General features: G+C 37.3%; 1 protein-coding gene across 1 annotated transcript in view; it reads left to right on the top strand.

The window, feature by feature from the left end:
* The window catches only part of CACNA1D (calcium voltage-gated channel subunit alpha1 D), a 185,011-nt gene that overhangs the window by 5,771 nt on the left and 153,467 nt on the right, over positions 1–25,773 (top strand). The window lies entirely within an intron of this gene.

Raw genomic sequence — 25,773 nt, 5'->3', positions numbered from 1 at the left:
ATTGCTCTCAGGGGTAATAATGAATTACATTGCAATAATTTAGTTGTTTATATTAAGCACCACCTTGGAATAGTGGAGTTCAGAGGTTCTGTGCACTGAATCTACGGGTGACTTTTTGGGGGGGATGTGAGGCTTGTTCAGAAAAATAATTGAGTACCAATAAGTAGATAACTTTGGATTAATTCACCTGGAAAATTTAGGTTGACATGAGGTCTTCTATTTGTAAACATATTTGTGTAATTTGTAGTGTAAAAGCTTGTTTATTTTCCTGAAAGTGATACTGTACATGTGACCCATTTTATGTATATTTCTTTTTGTTTATCAAGATTATGCAAATGAGAGCAATAAAAATATGCTGGCGATAGGCAGAATAATCCAGGTCAATGTAAAGAACGATTTATGCAGCTGTGCATCTAACCAGCCAACAGCCTTTAGCCTTTATCTTTCCCTTTTTTTTTTTTTTTTTTTTTTTTAATTCATTCCCCTGAGAAATTCAGGGCACAAATCTCCATAGCTGTCAGTCCACCAGGAGATCCGCTAATAACTAATTTCATAAAGCATTAGATGAAAAGGGTAAAGCAGTTACTTGTGTCACAGGCTAATCGTTTTGAAATAAATGTTTTTAGCATTGGTTTTGTTAGACTAACGTCTGGTATTTTTGACCTAATTCTACAATGTGCTAGGATTTAGGAAGAAACGGACATTTTAATCCCTGATTTATTTTTTTTTAAATGTTGCCAGGTTTGTCTAAGCAAAAATAAATGGCACATTTGTTTTTAGTAAAAGATTCTTACCCGTTTTAATTAGAAAGGGTCTTGAACACCCCACTTATACGTATATGAAATTTACTTGGCTGAACAGGCTCGTTTGTTTGGGGTTTTTTTAGATTTTTGTTTGTGAACAGAAGAGTTAAATATTTATGCATGTGAGGGCTTTTTGGTGAATACATAATATACATAATTTGTAATCAGCCATAGGTAGAGGAAGTAATGGCACCAGAGGGCAAAAAAACAGTGGAACACTAAGTGGGAGCTAGAAATGGAAACTTTTCCAGCTTTGCTCTTGTTAGGGAAAAGACTCCTTGCATATATGAGAATTTGAGCAGTTGAGGCATTCATTCTTTATGACTTCAGGAAGTCTGCAGTGGCAGCCTCAATCCAAGGGTGTGTGTGCAGAACAGCTATTCATTCCTCTCTGTGATGGGATGTTAGAAGACAGTTTCTGTATGATGGAATTTCAAGACTTGTAAAAGTAACCCGAGATACAATTTCTGAGTCTGAGTTTTTGAGCCAGTGAAACACTGACCATATGCCAACCACCTAACTGCTGGTTGAGCTCTGAGTGAGCCCTGTTCTTACTTTCTCATCAATGTTTCAACATGAGGTGTCTAATTAACACAAAGTCCGTTATTTGTTGCAGTAGTAACGGCAAAAGAAGTTTTAGCATGAATTAACCCTAATTATAACATAGATTATAAGAAACAGGTAAATAGTGTCTTAAGAGACATAGAAAATCAAATCTATGCATATTTATATTTAGTTTTAAAAATAGAGTATCTTTGGTATCTGTTATTCTTGAACATGAATCAGTTTTCAATCCTAAATATCTTTAGATGTCGGTGAGAAGGTTCCACACCCTTGTTTATAGAAAACTGACACTGCAAGCTAAGTGTAAGGATGGGACACTTGTTTGTCTCTGTCTTGGTCCCTCGTCTTTGCTGATATGCAAGTTGTGATTATTGCAGTATTTGTGACAGACAGCGATATGCTGTGGCACACAAGATACCTATAATAACTTAGGGAAGCAAGAAAAAGTTTCTTCATGGTATTAATGACTAAATTAAGCAGAAGGTAATCATCAATGTTTTAGGATAGGAGACCCTTCCATTATAATTTTTGTTTCTGTTTTCATCTTAGTAGACAAGATTAGATTTCTGCTTTGCCTTTTTGCCATTCTGAGAGTGGAGGGTGTACTACAGCTGTCTTCTTGCAGAGTGGATCCATTAAAACACCTTTATGCGTCTTTAGCGTGTGCCAGGAGAGGCGGGAGGAGGGGATCTTTTCTATACTTGGAATCAAGTAGTTCTCTTGTGCTGTTCTATACCACGTGGAGTGTAATACAGACTGATGAAATGGAAAAACAGTTACTGAGGTTGACCCTGAATTCTACTTAATAATTAGCCTCTAATCAGTCACTTTAATAAGTGGGCCCAGTTCTTCTGCAGGTTGAATGTGTGACATTATTATTGAGCTAGAACAGTTGTTTTTCTTTTACAGCAGAACAGGGGCAGTGTACTCTAGGCTGAAATCTTCATAAACTCACTAATTCATATGTCAATGTAGTTTCTTTTATCTGCCTTAAGTTTCAGGTGCTCTTAACTCTCTATGCTTGTTTCAACTGTTCTTTTGGAAGGGCTTCTTGTCTGAGCTTGATAAGAAGCAGTTTCCGGCAGGACAGGCTTCCTGAATATACCTTTCCCTTGTTTCTGTCTTTTCTCCCTCCCCCCTGCAATCCTTTGTCTGTAGTATGTCATTTCCCTTCATGTCTCCATTAACTTCCCACTTGTTTCTTTCTTTCTTCTTATCTATTGTCTGTATCATCTGGCTTCCTTCTGTGTTTACTCTTCTGTTTGTCCTCTTCTGCAGCATACTTTGCTCCGTCTCACTCTCCCACTTCAGTGTTTCTTGTATCATCCTGCTGTACCATCTTCTGTTCTCCTGTGCTTTGCCTGCTACTGACTTTCCCATTGGTCTGACTAGCACTGGGCTTCTTCTCAATGCTCAGGCAGACTGGCAGAATACAAGTCTGGATTCTGGACATGATGAAGAGCTTTTGTTATTAGTTTTTGTTTGTTTGTTTTGCCCTTTTCCCCCCTTCCCCCCCCCCCCCCCCAAGTAAATGTGACCAATAGGAAGGTACCTGCCCATAGAGAGTCTGTAAAAACTTGAGTTAGCTTTGGGTGTACTGCATCTCTTGTGACTAGACACTGAAGGTTTCCACTGGTGGCAGTCTTCTGCTTGAGGAAGTTGAGAGCCTGTGTATTTTAGGGTACTTATGTGCATAAATTACAGCAAGCTGGCAAGTGCAAAGTCATGTGAGTAAAGGGCTTGAGCCTAATGCATAAAGGGCTGAAACCAAAGGATAACTGAACTCTATGCCATTGAGAGCAGGATTCTTTCACCTTGTTTCTGATGACAATTTTCAATGGTGAGCCCTCTCCGAGAGGGAGGTTCTGCCTTAAAAGGTCTCTCCAGCCTGTGATTACAGAGCAGGCTGGGTGATGATCCTGGACACCTTCTCTTCTTTCTCTCAGGCAGCTGGGACTGGGAGAGCCATAGTAGAGGACACTGTTACAGAAAGATAATGTTTGTGTCCTATCTTTCAGGAAAAGATTTCCTCTCTAAGCAGCTTTAGGTGGATCTTTCAGCAACAGGAAAGCCAGTGTTGTCCCTGAACTGTTAGTTGTGCCTTCAATCTAGGGCACAGCAGGAGAGTACTCTAAGAACCTGCTGAACTCTTGACTTAGAGGTGTCAGGCTTCCTTATCTCATTAGCAACCCTATGACTCATTCAGTTCTAAAGCTACATGACTAATTAATCCATCCATTGACAAGGTTGTTGGTTTTTACCTTGCACTCAGTTGTCCTCTGCATGTAGCTTACCTGAAGGCATTGTTGTAAAATGTTACTAATTTTAATGTCAGTTAGTAAATAATTGTAAGGATATTTGTTTAATTGTGAAATGTTCTGTGATATATTTCAGAAAGATTTCTACATATATCTACTGTCTTTGGTGTGTTTATTACTTCAGTCTTTGGGGCCTGGGTCTCTCACTTCACTTAGGACATGTCCATTCTAAATTATTTTTTTGATAGCATGTTTCTAATCATTTTCTACCTTTGGATTCTTAGCTAATGCTTTCTCTAATGTTTCTGCTATCTGGCATAAAGTCACCCAAGCATACTTTTTAGGAAAGATGCAAGACAGTTGGGACTCTATTGAAAATATTTCATTTTGCACATGGGAAAACATGATGGAGACATTAGTGTTTTGTGTGTATTTAACTAAGCACTTAAGAACTGGTACTGAAGATTAATTCTTTCTAAGGGAAAATGTCATAAAGTTTAATTTGAAAGTGATTTAAAAATATTGGATTTAATCGTAACTGATACGTCACAGGAATTATATGTTGCAGAGCACTTCTGCTGTGAGGATAGGCTGAGGGTGCTGAGGTTATTCAGCCTGGAGAAGAGTCTGGAAGGGACCTTATAGCTGCCTTCCAGTACCTAGAGAGAGCCTGCAGGAAAACTAGAGAGGGACTTGCTGTAAGGATTTCTAGCAACAGGACTAGGGGGAATGGTTTTAAGTTGAGGGAGAGTAAGTTTAGACTAGATCTTAAGAAGTTGTTCTTCAATATGAGGGTGGTAAGACTCTGGAATAGTTTATCTGGAGTGGCTGTGGATGCCCCCTCCCTGGAGATGTTTATGGCCAGATTGGATGAGGTCTTGGGCAACCAAGTCTAGTTGAGAGGTGCCCCTGCCCATGGCAGAGCGGTTGGAGTAGATGGTCACTGAGGTCCCTTCCAAACTAGGCCATTCTATGATTGATTCAATTCAGTGAAATCCATTGATAGTACTGTGAATCAGGAAGGCTTGTGACAAAGTCAGTAGTTTAAATCTGAAAATAACCCCAAATATTAGGTGCAGTCCTTTTCCTGTTCACAGAAGCTAACAATGAAGAGACTTGAATTCTCTGATCCGTTTTTGTGTTTGTATGCATGTGTAAGTGCTCTGAGAGATAGTTTGATAATTTTCTTTTCTGCTATTCTTGATATATATTGATTACACTGAGATCTGTTTCTTCATTAAAGAAAACCATGAAATAACTGTTTAACCAGTGGAGCAAGTTGACTTATTCTTCTGAAAATGAATAGTAAAGCTGTCTGATGGTTACCAGATGAGACAGTGTGCATCAGTAAGTAACCTTTATGAAACTGCAAGAATTCCTTAATAGATGACATTTCTGCAAGGGGATTATTAAAAAAATTGGTACTGTTGTGCTCAGCCCTATCTTTAAATTTATTTTTTTTAATATTACTGGCAGCCCAAAATTTGCAGTAGTATGAATTACCTGATTATTGCAGTTCATATATTTAGAAAACTTTTCCTTTGTGTTGTAATACACAGCTCTGTAGAATAGATGTAAATCCCAAGCTGGTAGTGTTTTACACTCACTTTGTCCTGCAGCCAGTTTCTAGGCCTATTCTGTCTGCTCTGCACTATACCAGTGGTGTGAAATAGCTCTTGAATGTTCTTGGCAAAGTTGATAGCATGGATCAAGTCCACCTCTACCAGTGGATGGAACAGAAATTGTATTTCATGCTCTCCCTTAGGAAAAGGGACATTACTGAGAGAAAGATATGACCAAAACCATTGGCCATTTCCAACTGGTAGAAAGGGCACTTGGGTTTGTAGGGATTTGGGAATAATAAACTAGTCCTTATTTATTATTTTCTTTTGCGTGCTTTAATAGGACTTAGGATCTGGTTACTTCAGTATAGATAGGTAGGGGTGCAAGGGTATGAGAAGAATGCCCACAGTTTTACAGGTTTCAGTTAATGACACTGAAGAAAAAATGGAAAAAAAATCGGAATGGAAAAAAAAGTGTTTTGTTTTTTTTTTTTTTTTTAGTGCAAGAGAATGTCTCAGTTATCCAATCCACAAGGCCTTACAAAAAGTTGTACTTAATCATTCCCATTTGAAAGGAAATGTTTTTTCCATGTTCAAAGTTGCAATCTTGTTCCTGTGGGGAATTCCTGCTAAGGGCTTGTGTCTCCTTAAAATGATTTGCTGGTAGTGCATTGCTGGCAAACTGCCTAGGGAGATACAGTACACACCAGAAAGAGTTCTTTTTTCTATTATAGCCTGAAGTCAGTCTTGCAAACAGAATACTACTGCAGTGGTAGAATGCTTTCTTCCCCTACTTTAATTGTGCTGTGAGGTGCAGTGATTCCCCACCTTTCTTTTCCCTTACTCCCTTGTTTGATAAATGTGCAAAACTTTATAGGCTGGTCACAATAGAAGTAAATCTGTGTACTTCTAAATGCACAGAATAATCTTATCAGTTGCTGGATCCATTGGATGGTTGATGGGAAAATAGTCAGATTTGGCATAAAAACTGTTGTAATTCAGATCTAAGATGGGTTGGAGGTTTGTACTTCTGCTCTATTACAATAGTTTGTGTAAAAAGTTAATTTTTAAATGCTCTGGAAAAAGCTGTAGAATCATAGAATCACTAAGGCTGGAAAAGACCTTTAAGGTCAAGTCCAGCAGTAACTCAAGTACCATGACCACTGAACCAAATCCTGAAGTACCACATCTACAGCTTCTTGATCACCTTCAGGGTTGGCAACTCTACCACCTTCCTGGGCAGCCTATGTCAATGCCTCACCACTCTGTAAAGTTTTTCCTAATGTCTAGTGTAAACCTTCTGGCACAATTTAGTTGATCTTTTCCTCTCATTCTGTTGCTAGTTACTTGGTAGAAGAGACCAACACCAGCCTCACTGCAACCTCCTTTCAGGTAGTAGTAGAGAGCAGTAAGATCTGCTCTTAGCCTTCTCCTCTCCAGACTGAACAACCCCAGCTCCCTCAGCTGCTCCTTGTAACCACATGCTCTCCAAACCCATCACCAGCCTTGTTGCTCTTTTTTGGACATGCTCCAGGACCCCAACGTCTTTCCTATACTGTGGCACCCAGAACTGAACACAGTACTCAAGCTGTGGCTCACCAGGGCCAAGGACAGGGGCACAGTTGCTTCACCCTCCTGCTGCACACAGTTTTTGATACAGGCCAGGACGCTGTTGGCTTTCCTGGCCACCTGGGCACACTGCTGGCTCATGTTCAGCTGGCTGTCCACCAGCACTCCCAGGTCCTTTTTCCACTAGGCTGCTTTCCAGCCACTCTTCCCCAAGCCTGTCCCATTGCTTGGGGTTGCTGTGACCAAAGTGCAGGATCCACAAACAAACCTTTATAAAACTGTATGTAAACCATTTGAATTAGTAATTAACTGCAATATTGAGCATATAAATGTAACAAAATACTTATCTGCAGTTTTATTCCATGACAACAGCTGTTATGCCAAAGGAAACCCTGAAGATTACTTTTGAAGATTTTACTCAAAAAAATGAACGCTTAAAATTGCAAATGTTGCCACGTATCAGTGCCAGACCAAAAGCAGATTGCCATAAATATTACTTAGAATTGCTTTATGAAACCTCTTTTAAGACTCTAGATTATGCAGAATGTGGGTGCTTGCTTGCTTAGAAAAGATATTTAATATCAGAATTTTATATATCGAGAACTGTGGGGTTTTGTTTTGGTTTTGTTTTGGTTTAATATGGCCTATATACATGAGTGCTGTGTCTTGAAATACCACAGAGTTGTGTTCCATGGCTTCTGAAAGTGTTGGTTAGAGCTTGCTGAGCAGTTCTGGGTGCTTTCCCAAGGCTGCTCCCTGGACACCTGAAAAGATGTCGCTGTTAAGATCAACTAAAATTTTTCTAATCTGGTGAGCTTTTAGTGGTTTTCAGTGGTGGTTCATTGAATATGTGGTATGACTGACCATTCATTTTGCAAGAGATTCTGTTTATCCTGTCATGCACCAAAACCTTTCTCTTGCTGGACCATCTGGCAAGACAGGCTCATGAAGAAAGGTTAAATGAATATATAGTGAGAGTGGGAGAATGTTAATTAGGATGGATTTGCTTTTCAATGTTAGGAGTTTTGTAGTTATTGTGTAATCCTCTGCAATAAAGTTTCCATTTAATGATTTCAAATAGAATATCATTCCCCTTCAGAGATTAAGAGCATGTGCTTAGTTCCTGCTTGTCTAAATTTCACTTGGTAGCACCTATTACCAGTTGCTCTTGTTTATGTATTTTGACAGTAATTTTTATGAAGAAAAGTGCTCTTAGAGGTCCATTCTTCTTGAAGAATGCCCTGATTAAACAGTGTGATTCTTCTCGGAAACATAAGTGCTTGACTTCAGCATTTGAAGCAAACTAAAGATTTGAGGTTTATGATCAAAACTGAACTATGAAAATAATGTTTTCAGTGAAATTGACACAGCTGACCAGGATGTGGTATTTGCCTGATTAATGTTTAGTAGGCAGTTATACTCTAAAGTCACTGTAGTGATCGATACTAATACAAAACATTGATACTAGTACAAAAGATTATTTAATATTAAAAAGTATGATGCCAGTACATTTTCAGTTTAGCTTCATGGCTAAAGGTTTGAACAGTGTCTAACTCAGTTGTCATTATATGACGTTTTTCACAGTGCTCACTATTCATGTGGGAGAGAGCTGCTTGCAAATTTGAAATGTTGTAGAATTATTCCTTTTAATAATGTCCTTATTAAGGACATGAATCTTGCTCTTTGTTACGTGGTAAATCACTTCATGCTGACTGTGGTCAGTGTTGGTCAGCATAGCAGAAGTGATGATGCTAGGCAAAGGATTTGCTGCAGATTGGAATTTAGTCTTTGAGTTTATTGCATATTTTCTAAGAGGCTACTGTTCCGTGTATCTTAATTGAGAAAAGTACTTCAGCCCAAAGATTCACTTGGTCAATTGTTTTAATTGTTCTCTTCTCATATGATACAAAACCCAGGTGGTATGTTGAATTTTTTCACACTTGACAGGTTAAATATCTTGTTCTGAACAACCAGGTACTATTTTGCAAAAGATCCAGTAGCACAAAGCAGCATATAGGGCCAGTTACAGATGTATGGCATAAAGGCTGGAAAGGGCTTTACAGCTGAGGAACATAAACATAAGAAATGTTCATTAATAAGGTTCAGTAGTTTGATAATTACACTTTTCTGGGTTGACTGACAGTGGCTGCAGCTGCCTCCAGCAAGATCGCATCTTACCCCACTCAGCTAATCAGAAAAAAGCAATCCTGCCAAGGTACTGAGTAGAAAATACCTCAAAGCTGTATTTTGTTTATCAGACATTTTGTTAGTACTGTTTTCTCTCTGATGGATTTATTATGATGCCATTACATTTTTTTCTTTTTCAAATATTCATCCAGAATCCTTTAAAACCCATACCAGTGGTGTGTGGCATAAATCATGAAAGGATATCTAAGTAATTATATGTTCATCTTCATCCCAAGAAGACTTTCTAGCTCTGATTTCAGGTTGCTTTTATTGTTCAATAATTTATTTCTTGTTATAGCACAAGAAAAGGCTGAAAAAGAGTAACTCAGCAAATTATATAGATCTTGTACAGGTATTAAAATAAGGTCTCAATCTCTTAACATCACTGACTTCAGGAAAACAGAAAGAAAAAAGTTCACTGCTAAAAAGGGACAATGCTTAACCCAACTGTGCCTAAAGTTCTCAAGTTCTCAAGGTATTAAATGATGCTTACTGCAGTTTGTACTCTGAGTGATGAATACTTCCAGGTGCAGAGTCTGACTAGCTTGTGTTAGTGGTGCAAGGCAGCTATCTCTGTCTCCTGTTGAGATGCCTCAACTGCTGTAATTCTCATGGTATAGTGTGGAGCAGAAAATTTCTCTACGTTATGGCATCAACTAGATGGTATTTAAGTATCTTTACATTTTGTCTTAAATGGGATACTTATCTGAAATTCCCTAAAACATGATTTCAGTTTCATTTTACTGGCTACCTTACTGGTAGTTTTATGTTTGCATTGTCATGGCTGTCTTGGCATAAGCCCATCTGAAGACCAGACATGCATGCCATCTGTATTCTTAATGCTGTAAGAAGACCTTACCCTGAACTCTGAAACTTGCTGGAGGCTTTGCAAGCTTAACACCCATAGTTAATGCAGATTGAACATAGGTAGACTGATCATGCACAGACCTAGTCTGTCAGCATAGGTTAGATTTGTGACTTTTTTGAAGGACTTTGTCTCCTGTGGCAAAAGACTATCAGCTGCTTTTCACATTTATGTTTGTCCTACGTTCTGTATGGCTGAGAGCTTTCATCATTGTCGATGAAAAATGTATAGGCCACAAGTTGTGATGTAGCACTGTAACTTCTGAGAGCATCTGATTTCAACCAAATACAGCAGGAACAAAGATTTCAGTTATTTTTACATGTTTTTTTGAGAAGAAGGAGGGAGAAACTTTGTTCTCCCTTTCCCCCACAGGCATGTTGCAGCAGGAGCCCACATGTCATACCAAAACTCATCAACCAATACCAGGCTTTAGGGATGAGGCTTTATTAATTTTCATGCTTAGAGAACTGCTTGTTTTCTGTAAAAGGAGTACTGAATAATGTGGGTCAAAGAAACAAAATGCATTTAGGCTATAGTAAAACCAGTAAAGGAAGGTAGGTAAGATGTTAGCCAAAAACTATAGGAACGAACATGGATTTTTTTTTTTTTTTTATTTGCTCTTAACTTCTTGTGTGTTCTTGGACAGGTTATTTACCTTTTTAGTATTTTCATTTCCAACCTGTGTAATAGGTTTCTGCTCTAAAAGGATATCAAAAGAAAAAGTAAGTTTGAGGCTGTGAAGCATTCATTTATAGTGAATACAGTTCATAGGAACACTAGAATGAGATCTAAGGAATTCTCTTGACAGTTTCTTTTTTGTCTTTATTTGGAAATGATTTGGCTTTCTGGAGAACAGTTTCTGGTGAATTTTGTTGTCAGAGGCTATATTTGAAGCTTGAGAACGTAGAATGTTTTGGCAGCAAATTTTGGTGGAGAAAAAGCGATTGGTAGTGGCAATGCAGGAACAGAAGGAAGCGCCACTGTTCCCATAGTGATACAGCAAAAGCAGTGACATTTAGGTAAACAGCAGTAGGAAAGGAAATTTGGGGGAGTTAATGTTAGATGTCTCAGAAGATACAGTGAGCTTCCATACAGTGTTCCATGTGTATCTGAAAATGTTAATGTGAAGCTTCTATTTGTTGCATTGGTAGCAGAAGCACCCCTCAATGTTTGTTTGGCTGAGAAGTTCAGTGACTTCCTTGAACAGGTGATCCCTGAGCGAAGCCAAGGCAGGCAACATCTCATTCAGTAGAAACTGCACGTAGCAAAAGGAAATCTGATATCTGGAGCGTTCACAAATACGCTCATGTGAACTGTCCGGCTGGTGGGAATGGTACCACCGAAGGTGTTTTTAGCATGAATGTGTGACCCATGAATGACAAGGGCATTTTTGGAAACCCCTGCAGCAGTATTAATTTTGATCCAAATATGACATAGTTCTCAGGCCTCAAACTATTTTAAATATAACTGAATGTATGTATGAAAGCTCAAATGCAGAACCTTAGTACTCCTTGATGAGTGCTAGGGCTGAGGTAGTGTCTGCCTCTCCATGTACTGGTCAGTGCAAATTCCTGGAATGCTGTAAGGACTTTAGTTTGAGGACTAAGCAAATAGTTTGGTGAATGAAAGTTTCTTCTTTTTTTTTTTTCCCTCTTTTTTTTTGTTTTGTTTTTGTGATGGTAATTGTTTGAAATAAAGAAGTATGGCATAGGAAGAACAGGGCATTAAGTACAGTGTAGACAAAAGTTATGGGAGAAATAGTATTGTGGAGACATTTTTTACATGGAAATGTGCCAATAGGTGTTATTTTGCAGCTAAATTGCTTTGTAGAAATGTACTTTGAGAGTGCCTATTTTTGCTTGTGAAGAAGGTATCTTTAAATGGAGGTGGTGATGCTGAAAAAGCCTTAATTGTCCCATGTGTCAGCCTCGATTTGCAAGACCAGCGTAGTCTTTTTGGACAGTAAGATTCTGTGTTAAGTTTAAATTTCATATTCTATTGCTTAGAATCACAGAATAGTTTAGGTTGGAAGGCACCTCTAAGACAGTCTAGTTCCAACCCCCTTGCCATGGACAGGGACACCTTCTACTAGACCAGGTTGCTCAAAGACCTGTTCAGCCTGGCCTAGAACACTTCCAGGAAGGGGGCATAAACAGCAGTGTTATTTTGTTTGCCATGTGAATTTGTGAAATACTTGTAAACCCATGAAATACTTCTGAATTTGCTTTTACAGAAGTACAAAAATGTTAACATCCTCACTCAAAAGTTTCATCTCTAATAAAGAACCAATTTTGCACATAGATCATTCATTATTTGGATTTGGAATCTTTGGAGTGCAGAATTTATTTATCAAGATGAATGCTTGCATTTTTCTTTTTGTTTGTCAGTCAGGGAAAAGAAGAATCAAACGTATGTGCCCAAGTGCATGCTAGGAAGTACAAGACATGTAAAAAGGATTTAGTTCCTAGAAGAGACCATAAAACTTTTCCCTCAGATGTGTAAACCATGCTTTTGCTGAATGTGGAAGGTAAAGTGTAAATGCACTAACCCAGTATTTAAATCTTTAAATTAGACTCTTGTTTCCAGTATGACATTTCAGAGAGCTTGTTTAAGATCTCCTGCATATCCTATTACTAGCCAATAATCTTAAAATAAGTTCCTGGCAAATGGATGGACAATTAGGGTGCTAGTGGTCCAAGTACTCAGGCTATTTTTCACTTAGTTGCTTATTCATTCCTTTTTTCCACTTTTTCCTCATTCTTCACGTTGAGTGGAGACTCCAAGGTAATATTTCCACCCTAATAATGTACTTTTAGTGAGTAGTGGAAGCTCCTCTGTTCTTCTGTAAAATAAATCCTGAAGGCTATGAACTTATAGGAAGCCTCATTGACTATCAAAGAACTCTCAGGATTTGAGCATCTGTTCATAGTTGTCTGCACACTCACAGTCTGTAATTGTGTAGTGCTGATGCCTGCTTTCTTTGAAACTATTAGAGAGGTCACTGAGAACAAAGACACTTGAGTTTCCTGGGCAAGAGGCAGCTACATGGGCTCAGATTTGTCTGGAGGAGGCATTTCCTCATCTTACAAGCGGCATTCGGTGTGCCAGACACTCCAACACAGGGTCAGCTCTTAGCGTGTAAGGGGACTGTGAAACATCAACTGTTCCTGCACTGTCAGTTTGTAACCCCCTTCTCACTAGGTGAAGACAAGACAGAGAAATCTTTGGGTGTAAGAGCACAAATTTCCCCATCCTTCCTCCTCTAAAGCTTTGGGGAAGTAATCATGAGTAAAAAAAAGCCATGAGTTTAAAGGCCATGGGTTTACTCTATGCAGGGGCATTTCAGGACATGCCCTACAAAGCTTTGATCATTTTTTTTAGCAAAGGCTTGCAAAATTGCAAACACTTCCCCACTTTACTTGCTGTTACTCTAGTCATGAGTAATCAATGCTAAAGTCCTACTGGTATGAAAGAAAGTCCTTGAAGCTAAATCCTTGAGTTTGAAAGTTACTCTACTAATTCTTTTCCAATTCTGGTGAAGTATTTGTTTATCAAAAAATGAAAAATGGTTTAATATAGGCATTTATCTTGGCTTAGAACAGGAAGTAGGAAGGGCCTATTCCATTTTGATTTATAACTCTCTTTTGAAGAAGACCAAGGTTTTAGTCTTATGTTCATACTATGGATGAATACTTGAAGATACAAGTCGTGCATTTTAACTGACAGCTCAGCAATGGTAATGGTGGTAGATGCTTCACTGGAAATGAGTTACAGCTATGACTTGCAGGTGAAAAATGAAATTTTGTAAAGCGTATCAAAACATTAAAGAACATTATCATTCCCTCTTGAAGATAAAACTGAGCTTGAAATTTTTCTTTTAAATTTGTTTGTCCTTAAATATTAATTGGTATTTCTTTGTATTTCTTACTATATTGACTTGATTAGAAATGGTTGGATGATGCTCTTAGATGACCTCAGTTGCAGAAAGAATTGTCTATGCCACCTTTTTGATGGCTGTGCATGTTTTAAATCAATGCGTTTTACTTGTAGTTAAGATGTGTTAAGCACGAACGCTTCAAGTATAACGACTTAGCTAATGAGTGATAAAGTGCTGTGATCTTATGATCACATGAAAATACATGACCCCCATGGAGGAGAAGAAGTTCTCAGCTTTCAGGCTGGAATTAATTAAACATTTGAATTATTATAAAATCTCGAGGGATTGTACTTTAAGTCAAGCCTAGAGTTCAGATATTGTACATAAAATTTGCCCTTCTAAATAACTGGCTTCATAATTCAACTACTGTACCTGTTTTCAACAGAGGACACTTACCTGAATTTATATTTATTTTTTGCCATTTGCAGTAATAAATCTGTTATGGATACTTTGTTGCATCTAGTGAACTATTTCCTAAGGCTAAAGCCTAAATACTGAAGGCTGTGCTCTCTAAAAGACTGAAGAATTGACTCCTTTCAAAACCTACAGAAAAAGTACATGTTACAGCAAAATTGTTGGGGAAAAAAAGCAGGGTGAATTAAGTTTATATAAAATCATGGCTTTGTGATGGAATTTACTGTTAGTAACTATTAGATTGATTAAAATTTATGAGAATGGATCCCATAATTTGTAAGTTTAGTTGTATCTTGGATGTATAGTCACTCTACCAAAACAGCTGGCTTCTGCAGATTTTTATACTCTCTTTTCCTAATGCAGTTTTTGTTCACATACTAATAGATTTTTTTTTAATAAATAGTGAGATTTCAGTATTTGAAATAGTAACACTCCACAGCATGTTAAAATTGGTGAGCAGTTACCTTCAACTTCAGTAACAGTTGAATGCTGTCGTATTTTCCACTAATACATGCAATGACTACTTGATAATATGTTGTGATATCTATTCAAGCGTGCTGTGCATGATTTAAGCTAAAATATGTGATATTTTTCTCTGTGATTTTGTATAAGCAGTAACAAGCAGAAAAATGTGTCTTATGTGTTTTGTAGTGACCTTCATTGCTGGGAGGGGAAAAAAAAAAATCAAAGACATACTTAGAAATTCTGTTTGGAGGGCTAAATCTGACTGTATTCTGCTGTCCTAATTGTGCATAGTGGTTGGAGACCTTTTCAGCTTGGACACAGATCTTCCAAAGGGCAGAATCAAAGCACTCAGTTTTGTTTTTATTTTACAGTAGTGTGTGTATATATCAGCCTAAAATAAAATGGTGTATTTGTCCTGAGCTGTAGATTTCTAGTCTGCATGCATTGTTTTTATGCAGATTGAGAAGCAATCATGTCTTCAGAAAGGCTATTTTTATCAATTTAAGCACTGTAATTTGTTGGAAGTAAAATATCAGGATTTTTCTTTTGGCTTGGGTGTTCTCCAAAAATTAACTTGGTCTTGCTAAAAGTAACTCTGTTTTAGCAAGAATTTCCTTAATGTAGGAACAGCAGATTAGAACAGCTGTACTGGGTTACAGCATCGACCCCCAGTCCTGGCTCCAGTGCTGAGCAATAGGGAATGGCTAGGGAACAAAATAAATGCACAGTACTGGGTCTAGCAGTCCTCATCTCAAGAACTTTCTAAGCCAGAGATTGTGTTTAATGGTTTGAAATGAGACAGAACACATCATAGTTAGTAATTCACTAGTTTCCCTTTCTTACTTTCTTTGAAAGTGTAGGGAGGATGTCCTCTGGTCATTGTGTTTTCTTATTAATCATTCTCAATTTTTCTAAAGATTTTTTCATCTGAGACAAATTTTCTAACATCTCCCCCATTAAAACCATTCCATTATGGAGCAGTCTCCCACTCACCTGCAATTTTTTGTTACTCTTTCTGTTGCTCATTTAACAAGCTGTTTAATCCTTTTATGTCACTGACTAGGTATTTTTCCTTTTCATTCTGCACCTGTGAGAATGCAGGGATTGTTGCTGCAGAGCTATTCTTCAGAAATAATGTTTTGAACCAGAACTATTCATGACATAATGACATTTGGATTCCTTGGAAAGATGATCTGAGATGCTGCCGTGTATAGTGTGTCATAATTCAATATTGTATCGGATTGATTCTGACCTAGTGTTTACCAAGTAGTGTTTTGGGTTACTGGAGTATTCTGGTTTTGTTTTTACTGCCTTTGAAGGCTTTTTGGGCTCATTTAGTATGCAATAGATACTATTTATTCAGGAAGAGATACTATTTATGGAGGAAGAAAAATATTTTTTAATTAAAAAAAAAGATGTCTTTTAAAAATGGCATCTAATATTATCTTGTCTGTTGTTATTAATCTAATGCTTATTTGGGCAAGCATAAACTTTAAAATTCATAAGTAGCTGAAGTATTTTCTGTCAGATGTCAAATGGAATCCAACAGCCAAGTTGATAACTATGTGTCTGATTTTTTTTTTTTTTCCTCCCCCCTCAGCCACCCCCACAATTTGAGTTACTTTTTACATATTGCAACAACCACCCTAACATCTGATTTTCTGTATTCCTGAGCTTCTGAACTGTAGCAGTATTCCTTGTGTAGTGTGGAAGGGAGAGTAAAAAAAAAAAGGTGTATTTTGAGAAAGTAGCATCCACATTCATAATGTATCTGCTTCTACTATACCACAAATAAAGAGAATATTCATGTGTAGCTTACTACAACATTCAGGGCTGTGTCAGCTGTGCCTTTCAGCAAATTTCCTGCTGTCACAAGTTTGTTGTTTTAATTGTATCACTTCACTGTAGAAATTTTGAGTAATTTTATTGGTAGAGGGTAGAGCCAGTAGGTCCTGAACAAATTCTAGTAATGACTTTAATTAAATCAGATTATCTCCAAGTGTATAAATATAGTTTCTGCACATTGTTGCTGATGACACCGCTTTACGTCTACCTACACATAATGATGGCTTAGAACTCTGTTCCTGAGTATATTGTGCTTGTAGTATTTCTCACAAAAATGTTGTAATATTATGAAATATCTTCCTATCTTACTTGTTAGTAGATAGAAACATATTCTCTGGGTTTTTTTGTTTGTTTGTTTTTTAAAGAAGTCGACAGTAAGCTGCAGAACCTTTGAAACATTTGTGAGTTGAAATGCGTTGTGGATACAATTTAACAATTATTTCTTGCTCTATTTTCTTGTAATGAGATTTAAGTCTAATTTGGTATTTTAGGCTACTGGTCATTGTGTAGTTGTCTTAAAGCCATTTTCTATTGTCAGATTAGCAAATTAGCATATGTGTACTGTAAGCCCAAAGCGTATTTTTAGTCCTAAAAGATAAGGAAAGAAGCTGGTAATCCCAGCTGAAGTAGAAAGAGGAAAAGAGAGTTGGACTGAAATTGGTCAACAGTAGGCAGCAGCTGTTAAAGGAAAATAGACTGTTCTGTTTTCAGACTGCTTGCTTATCTTCATTACCTGATGAATAGTGAGTTAGTTAATCCAACAGTCCGTGTGGCAGTATCTAGGGAAAATTAGACATTCTAGTTAAACAGTAGAAAAAAGAAGTTAATTATAATTAAGTTCTGCCAATCTCTGTGTATTTCTGTTTTGCTTTGAAATCCATCCTCCCTTTTTGCTTCCTAAAATTAAGAATCTTAGAAGTATTGAAGACCTGAAAGGGGGTAGTAGTCCAACCCTGATTCATGAACCTGTTGTTTTCCCAGTCCTGTTAGAAATGATGATGGCAGATGCATCACTTTGTTGCTTTCCAGTGAGATTGACCTAGGTTTTCTGTGTGAGGCCCAAATCAATAGAACCTTCATCATTATTAATTGGAAGAGGTTTGGGATCCTGTTCAGACAGGCTTTTCGTGACTAGGGTGCTAAACTTGCTGCTAGAGACCGTTCAGGAAGGAGGAATGGGAAAGCTTCTGTGGAGAAGCATTCATTATCAAGTCCTTCTTTTGGCTTACAGGCCAAGTATTGTCTGTTTTCAATATTGCAGTGGTTCTAATATATGATTACTCATCAAAGATATGAAAAGATGCATTGCCCTCTTAATGAATTCCTGTCATTCCACCCAGGCTTTTGTTTCCCTAGCTTGTCCAGAAGTTGGTGTTACCCTTCAGCTATCCTGGCCTTCATTAAGATAGGAGTTAAGGAGGTGTGGTCTCGATGTTTATTTCTCCTCAGATTTCTCTGTTATGTGGAATCTTACTAATCTTATTGAGAAAGGTAGCTACAATAAAGCAGAGAGGATGAATAACAAGAAAGGGACAGTGTCATTTCAGAGAACATGCCTCATCTGTAAATTTAACTTCAAAGTCTTCCAGACTTCAAAAGCTAAAACCATGGGATTCTGTTTAACAGTTGGTGTACAGCCTTCATGCCCGGATACTTAATGTTTTTACCCAACAAAATCATTCCTACATCTTTCTCTGCTGTTTTTTCCCCTCTGTCTATCATTTCATCATTGAAACACATTTAAAAATGGCCTACATTATGAAAGTTTCTCTGACTTTTAACTGCCATAATGCAAATTGGAAAGTCTCTGAAATAAAATAAATGTTTTCCTTTCCTATAGGGATGTTATGTTGTAATTTAGGGGAAATAAGTTTTATATAAAAGTAAGAAAGAAGCCATGTAAAGAAGTGCAGAAAAATCTCTTTAACATTAAAGAAAAATTCCTACTAGTCCTAAATTCCTTATTCACCAGGAGCATCTCTGGTTGCTTGCAGATGAAATAAGTGGTTCCTGTTTCATGTTCCCTGGTATGTAATTTAATGTACTGTGTAGAAAGTCCTCAGTGGATAAGATAAGAACTACTGCTTTGAAGTCTGCCATTTTAATCCAGGAGATTGTTATTGTTGAAGCTGATATTTCAGTGGAGGGTCTGTATGTGTGTGTGTGCACATAAATATACATATATACTATAAGCTTCTAAAAATATACATATGATACCATGCCAGTCAAGAATCATTTTTCTGTGTGAGGAGACAGAGCAGCTGATATGTGGAAATATTTTTAGTGTAAGTAGACTAGTCAAAATGATCACTCATTGTCCTAATTAATTTTTTGGGGAGTGGTACACCTACTGGTAAAATAAACAAATTCTGGTTTGGAGGTTGTCCTACTTCTTTGCGAAGAGCTCTCTCTTTAGCAGCTACTGCTGAGCTGAAGTATGTAGTCAGCAGTACAGTAATGATAAAATTATGTTACAGAACTTCCTTTTTCCATTAAGATACTTTTGGATCACACAGGATCACAGGAGGTTAGGGGTTAGAAGAGAACTCCAGAGATCATCGAGCCCACCCCCCCCTGCCAGAGCAGGATCACTGATAAGTTGTAAAAGTCTTTGTCTCAAAGTGGTACAGATTGCTATGTAAGGAGCCATCTAAAGCAATTACATTGCTTGTCTGAGGTCAGCAGACTCAGGTGTCTTGATTATTTCTCAGCTGAACTTTGTGCCTTTGTGTATTTGCATCTTTTAGGAGGCAAGACAGGAATCGATGAGCAAGCTGGATGTGTTGGGTGTACCCCACGCTTTGAGGATACAGGACTTAATGTCACTATGCCACATTTTAAAATAATTTCCATGGAGGATGCTTGCAAAGTTCAGTTGCCCTTGCTGCATACCCTGTTGGGCGTCTTATCTAGGAGAGCTCCTAGGCTGACCTGCCCATAGGGCACATGGGAGCCGGTGGTAGTTCTCTTCCTACGCTGGCCATAGGCATGCACTCAGAGTGGAATGAGGAAGTAGGAACCTGATAACATGTTCCCAATCAGCACCATGTCCTCACGATGCAGGGATAAGTTGGGCTCAGGTGCTAAGTGGGGCCTGAGGGAAGCTCTAGTCACTGTCATGCTGCATTTGTGCTGGCAGACTACCATGAGGATGTAGGTCCTGAAAACAGTAAAAATTTTGCAAGACATCAACATGACTTATGCAGGAGGAAGTACTATTGTAGTGATGGTGTCTTACCTTGACCAGAAGCAATGAAGTTACGAGAAAATGGGGAAATAAATGCATCGTGGACCACATAAGTCATCTCCCAGCCTTTATGAGTTAGTGTGTTGTATAATACTTTTACATTTGTATTCTATGGGTTTGTGTTTTCTGTCATACCTCAAAATGCAGGCAGGGCATCTTTTGAAGTTGCTGCCATAATTTTTACTCAGTACAACTTGCCATTTTTAAAAAAGTGTAAAGTTACTCTGTGCTGAAGGCTGATGTCTGTAAAAGTTCTTGTACTAGTGAGAAGAGCCTTTTCATTTAGCTCAATAGACAGCTGTAACCTAAATAATTTTTATCTTCAGATGCAGACAACAGCTGGGAGAAGCATGTTCTGGGTTGCTTTCATTGCTGATAAATACTCAAAAAGTCATTAGAGAGAAGGCTGGGGAAAATGACTGCTTTGTCTATTCTTCCATGAAAATGTGTAAGGTTTTTTTTGTGTGTCTCATTAGCATTAACACTCTGTTATGAATCTGCTGACTACCTCTAGAAGAATAACGTGCAGTTTTTTACCATTATTCTCAGCTATCATAACATCTTTTTATTTCTCATCAGCATCCCTTGAATACAGCATCTCAGCCCATGAACTTGCAACTCGAACTCTGTGCATTTATCCACTGTTTGGATGATGGACAGGGAAAGAAATACCAGTCTGTACTGGAGACTTTGCATGGAATTAGTATGGGGGTCATACGCAGAAAGAAATGGAGTGAACGTGAAATTTAGGTATTTGCCATTATAGTCTTGAAGATTTTCTGGATAGTTGGTAAAATGTCAGGTTTCTATAAACAGATGTCTGGTCTGCAGGGTCAAAACCAATTAAATGCTAAGTTAAACGAATCAAGATCCTTATGTGTGCTTGTTCTTTTTTTTTGGGGGTGGGTCTTTTTCTAAAATGAGATTGATAGTATCACATTTAATCAACACTGGTATTGCAGAACTTGCTTGATCAGTTGCTTCATGGAATATTTTTAGGAAAAAATGTACTGCGATATGCTGAAATTGCAATTATTCATGTTTTAAACAATGACAACATAGAAGATTAAGGCAATAACACGTTTCATTTAACACAAGGTTTAGCAGTTAGCAAAGGGGAGCTCATGAGTGGAAGATCATAAAGCAAGTGCTGTGGCATTTTAGTCTTTAATCTAAAATTAATTTGCATGATTGGGGATTATAAAGGTCACTAGCAAATGCATATCTGAGATACTTATGTCTTAGCAGTATAGTCTTCAATTTGAAAGTTGATTTCAGATATCCAGCTGTGATAAGAATATGATTTATCATCTTTTTTACAGTTGAAGTGTCAATGACCTACAAGTTTTTCAGTGGTTTTCCATACTTGAGCCTGCAATTAGGGTGGAGTGGGGCATAGCAGTATATTGGAATGTGGATACTTTGGCAGTAGACACAATGCACAGCAATGTTGTATCATTTTAGCTGTCTTTTATTCAGAATGCTGCAAGAATTGAGGTGTTGTGGCTTTCTAATTATATTGTTGAATATGCTTTTGGCATTGTTGGGGGATTTCAAGGTCATATAGTTCTTTTAAATGTCAGGTGTCAAATTCTCATGTAACGTGAATTTATAAGCGTGTTAGCTGTGGTCCTCAGTTCCTGTTTTACTCAGAACTCTCTATGATTTTTAAAAAAATTATAGTCTCACACTTTTTTTTTTTGCTTTATTTTTGCCCTATTTAGCAATTTTCTTTTGCTACCAATAAGCATTGCATATACAAGGAAGCTATAGGCTTCATTTCAGAGGGGAGGGGGGAAAACACCCTGAAACATTCCAATGATAGAAAACATACAGAGAAGTTTTGGATATTATGATCAGCTCTGTCTGGTGAACTTTCTTTATTGCAGCCCTATTTTTTTTTTTTTCTTGAAATGTAAGACTTTAGTATGTCTGAAATCAAACTATGAAAATCCCAGACTTTATTCATAGTATCTGTTTAGATTTTTCATAAGTTCCTCTGCAAGTTTTTCTGAGGCAAACTCTTTGTTTTGAAGAGAATTTGTCAGGTTTTATTGTTTTGTTTTCTGAGCATGTTATGCAGTATGAAACTTCAAGAGGAAAGTAATTAAATGTTGAGCTAATGAACAGCTAAAAGGAAAAAAACGAATAAGAACTTTAAAAAAATAACTTTTGTTTATTGAAGTTTATGTCCACCTAATTAAGTTTTCTTTTTCCTTTCAAGTGTCAGCTTCACATGTAGCTTCCTCAATGTCTTGCATAAACAGTGAAATCTAAGAGTGAACTTGTAAGTTTACTTCGTATTCATTCATTAAGATATATTTTTCATCCCAAGTAGTGTGACCACTTGAGCTGCGTAGGGCACATGTGAAGAAAAACATGCCTTCTACCATGATGCAATTAGAAGACATTTAATATATCCTTGGCTTACTTTATGCTGAAGGAAAAAATCATGATAAAGGTCGCCATCATTTCCTAACTACCTGACACTTGGTGGATTGTCTGATACTTGCTTTTCTTTCCGATTGGTGTTATTTATGCTAATTATAGTACTCCTCTCATAATGTGAAGCTAGTAATGACTGCTTGACTGAATTTATCAGGTCTCTTGCTAACAGAACAAAGATGTAAGAATGGGAGCCCATTTATGTGACTTTAGAGGCTGATTAATGCTTCTGACAGTTTAAGGTTGGGATTAAGAAGGACCAGCATCAGAACTCTAGGTTTCTTTTTCTACCTGTACAGCTGGGGAATCTAACATACAGATGCTCCAAGATATTTATTGTAGTTAAAAAGGATCCACATTAGATTTCCATGCAGAACCAATATCGAAGCCTGCAAATGAATAATAAATTAGGAGTTATGCTGAAGTTGAGGCTGACACAGTTCTTTGGAACTGAATTCAGAACAAACAATGTATTACTTCAGACTTAATTTTCATGCTATATCTAAATTTGTGTCAATGTATTTGGTGAGAATTGTCTGTGTTTAGTGTTTGTTTAGAAGTGTGTAATAAATTTGAGTATTTTATTCAGATCCTGGGCAGTGTCTCAGTTATTACGCTGTTGAAATGAGAACGTGTTTAGAATTGAGTATTGTTGAAAGCCACAGGAGAGGCCTTAGTATTGATTGCATTTAGGTATTAACCAGGAAAAATGGTAGGTAGTGGGAAGCAACTATGTTGTTAGGTAAACTTTGCTACTTTCATATGATAATAGGTGGGTCGCTTAAAAATTAAGAGCTGGATTGATTCGATTTTTTGGTCACAACTAAGGATTTGTTTCTAATATGTGTGCATAGAAACATTTTCCACTTGTCTAAACTCAGACTTTGGTGCTATTGGCATTTTAAACCATTGTAACTTAATTTAAGAGGTCCATATGTGCTAGCATGGGAGTTACGTATAAATATTGCATTTGTTCTATTTAAGTGTTTATGATGACTGTGCAATAAGTCTTCTGACTTGATTTGTTGATGTGAAGTTAGTTACTCTAGTGACCAGGAGGCTGGTTACCCTTCAGGAGAATGAATGGACATTCTATACCATTAAAGCTTCCATACATGGATGACTCTGGAATGCAGTCAGAAGAGATTCATAGTTGTATTGATTTTCTGCCTGTATAAATGTTGGTATCTAAAAGCTGACACAGGGTATCTTTCTATAATGGCATATAGTGCTGCTGAATATTAGAAGTTTATATCTTGGCTTCCTTTATTTTATTAGTACCTGATGAGCGAATGTTACCGACAAAATATTCTTTGAAGTCCAGGCTACCTAAGCAGAAATGATGGGTTTAACAGAACCTGCTCTTTTTATTAAGAATTGTATAGACAAATGATGTTTTGTAGCTAGCTAGCTTGGATGCTAACTTTATTCCTTTTTTTACCTGCTGGAACATCTAGTAGTGTTCTCTGATGGAACGAAGGGTTTAGGTACTCTTCAGGAAAACAAGCTCAAAAATTTTTTTCAGATTTGTTTACATTTGTGCCAAGCTACTTTTCAAGCTGGATGGAGACTAGAAGTTTGCTTATGATGCATTAAAAAAAATCAAATTTGTATAATCTTATTGTTTTTGTGGAGTCATATATTGATTGAAGGGTAAATGATGAAATAAAGTATAAGTTCTTTGCACTGAAATTTAGCATTCTAGATAAATTGTTTGATAAAATGAAGTAATGAGAAACCAGAAGTAGAAAAGGTTTTGTTTAGTTGTAGCCTAGACATTCAGTTCCTGGCTTCCAGTTCTGATTCTTGCGAGCTAAATGACTATATCTGGGTTCAGTATTTTTTGTGAGGCTGAGGAGTAAGGAGGGGAAGAGAGAGAGAGAGAAGGAAACTACTAAAATACGGAAAATTCTAAGCACTTCCAAAACATTCAGAATTGTCGAAAAGGTTGGATAGGACTTATTTGCATCATGAATATTATAAATATAAAGATTATATAAAACATTTATGATTGCATGTTCAGAAGACTTGTCTTATGAAAAGCCTTAACTTCTCCCCCACCCTTAAATCCTTACACGTTTCTTTTTTAAATTAAATCCAAGCACTGTTAAGATTTAGTATGACCTTTAGCTTGAAAGGTAGAATATATTGGCAAAGATGGTATGAATACATTTTATATAAACTCATGTGCATAGGTTTTAGGAACTCCTATGTACTATGGTGATTGATGTTAAAATTTGAAGCCAAGTTTAATTATATGTATAAAAGATATTGTGAATAGTTTTAAAAATAGTAGTGTATCAAAATTCAGGCTGATGATTAATTGATGTTTCCTTTGCTGGTGGAAACCATTGCCTTGTATCTACCAGCTGAACTGTTGCTGTGGTTATTCCCTACCCTAATGTTCCAAAATGAGTTAACTAAAACCGTTTAAACAGTAAGCCTCACTTTCTTTCCAAACTAAGCAGTGATGAGCAGCTAAGAATAGGATGAATGGGGTTCTCCTTTTTGCTCTACAGCTAGACCTAGAAGATGTTCGCCCACAGTTGCATTTTCAAGTTTGACATGTAATTTTTCTTTGACAAATATTCCCCTCTGTGAGGGATCCTGCAGCCAGAATCACTCTCCTTTTATTGGAACTAGAGGGGGTGACAGAGATTATTACACAACAGCAAGGTTTGGACCAAAACAGGCAGAAATGCTTGCATGAAATTTGCCTATGGTAGATCACAATCTAGTGTCTTCTCTTTCAGTAAATATACAGCAGCATTTGAATGCTGTGAGACTTTCTTTATTTGCAGGGGGATGCAATTTGAGCATAAGTGAAGGAAAAGAACTGAAATTCTGGCAGTGGAAGCCTAAGGGGTTTTGTATGTTGTGGTTTTGCCCTCTGTGGACCATTTCTGTTTTGTGGATAAATGGTACTTATATTGGCACATGGCTAAAATGTTAATTGTACTAGCTCAGGTAATTCAGAATTAATGTCTTTTTTTTTTATGCTTCAATGCATATGCAGTGTAGAAGGTTTAATACATGAGCATGTAACATTTGGGAACGAGACATTATTATCAATTTGTTAAGCGCACAGATGGTACCTTTAATGCTATACAAGGCATGAAGAGACATGTTGCCAAGTTCTTCTTTTAGTTATACTGATGTTGACTAATTCTGCAGCTCTAGAATTATCTGATTTTTGTCCTGACTTTGAGAGGGGGGAAAAAAAAACCCCACATAGTATCTGAAGAAAAAAAAAGTGCTTTTTTTCAAGTACCAATGCAAATAGATGATTACGTTTAACTTCTTCTGTAATCAGAAATTATTTTGTGATGCATGCATGCAATGAAATGAGCTCCTCTGCTCTTGGGAGTTTAATTATTTTTCTGATTTGTGCATTATTAAATAGGTACAGTTAGGAGCAGCTTCTCTATTTTCATATTTTGTAAGGTAAACTGACTAATGCCCAAAACAGTCTACATACTTGCATGTGAAAGTGTGGATATAATTTAAAGCACGTTGTGTCAAGCTGCCATTATCTTGAGGAACAGTGTGCTTTGCCAGTAATAGAGCATCTGCTCTCTGTTGACATTGTCAGAGGTTGAGGTCAGTAATGGT

The sequence above is a fragment of the Indicator indicator genome, chromosome 15 (genome assembly GCF_027791375.1).
Source record: "Indicator indicator isolate 239-I01 chromosome 15, UM_Iind_1.1, whole genome shotgun sequence".
Classification (NCBI taxonomy): Eukaryota; Metazoa; Chordata; class Aves; order Piciformes; family Indicatoridae; genus Indicator; species Indicator indicator.
Note: the sequence above shows the minus strand (reverse complement) of the source record. Positions and strands in the feature narration are given on the sequence as shown.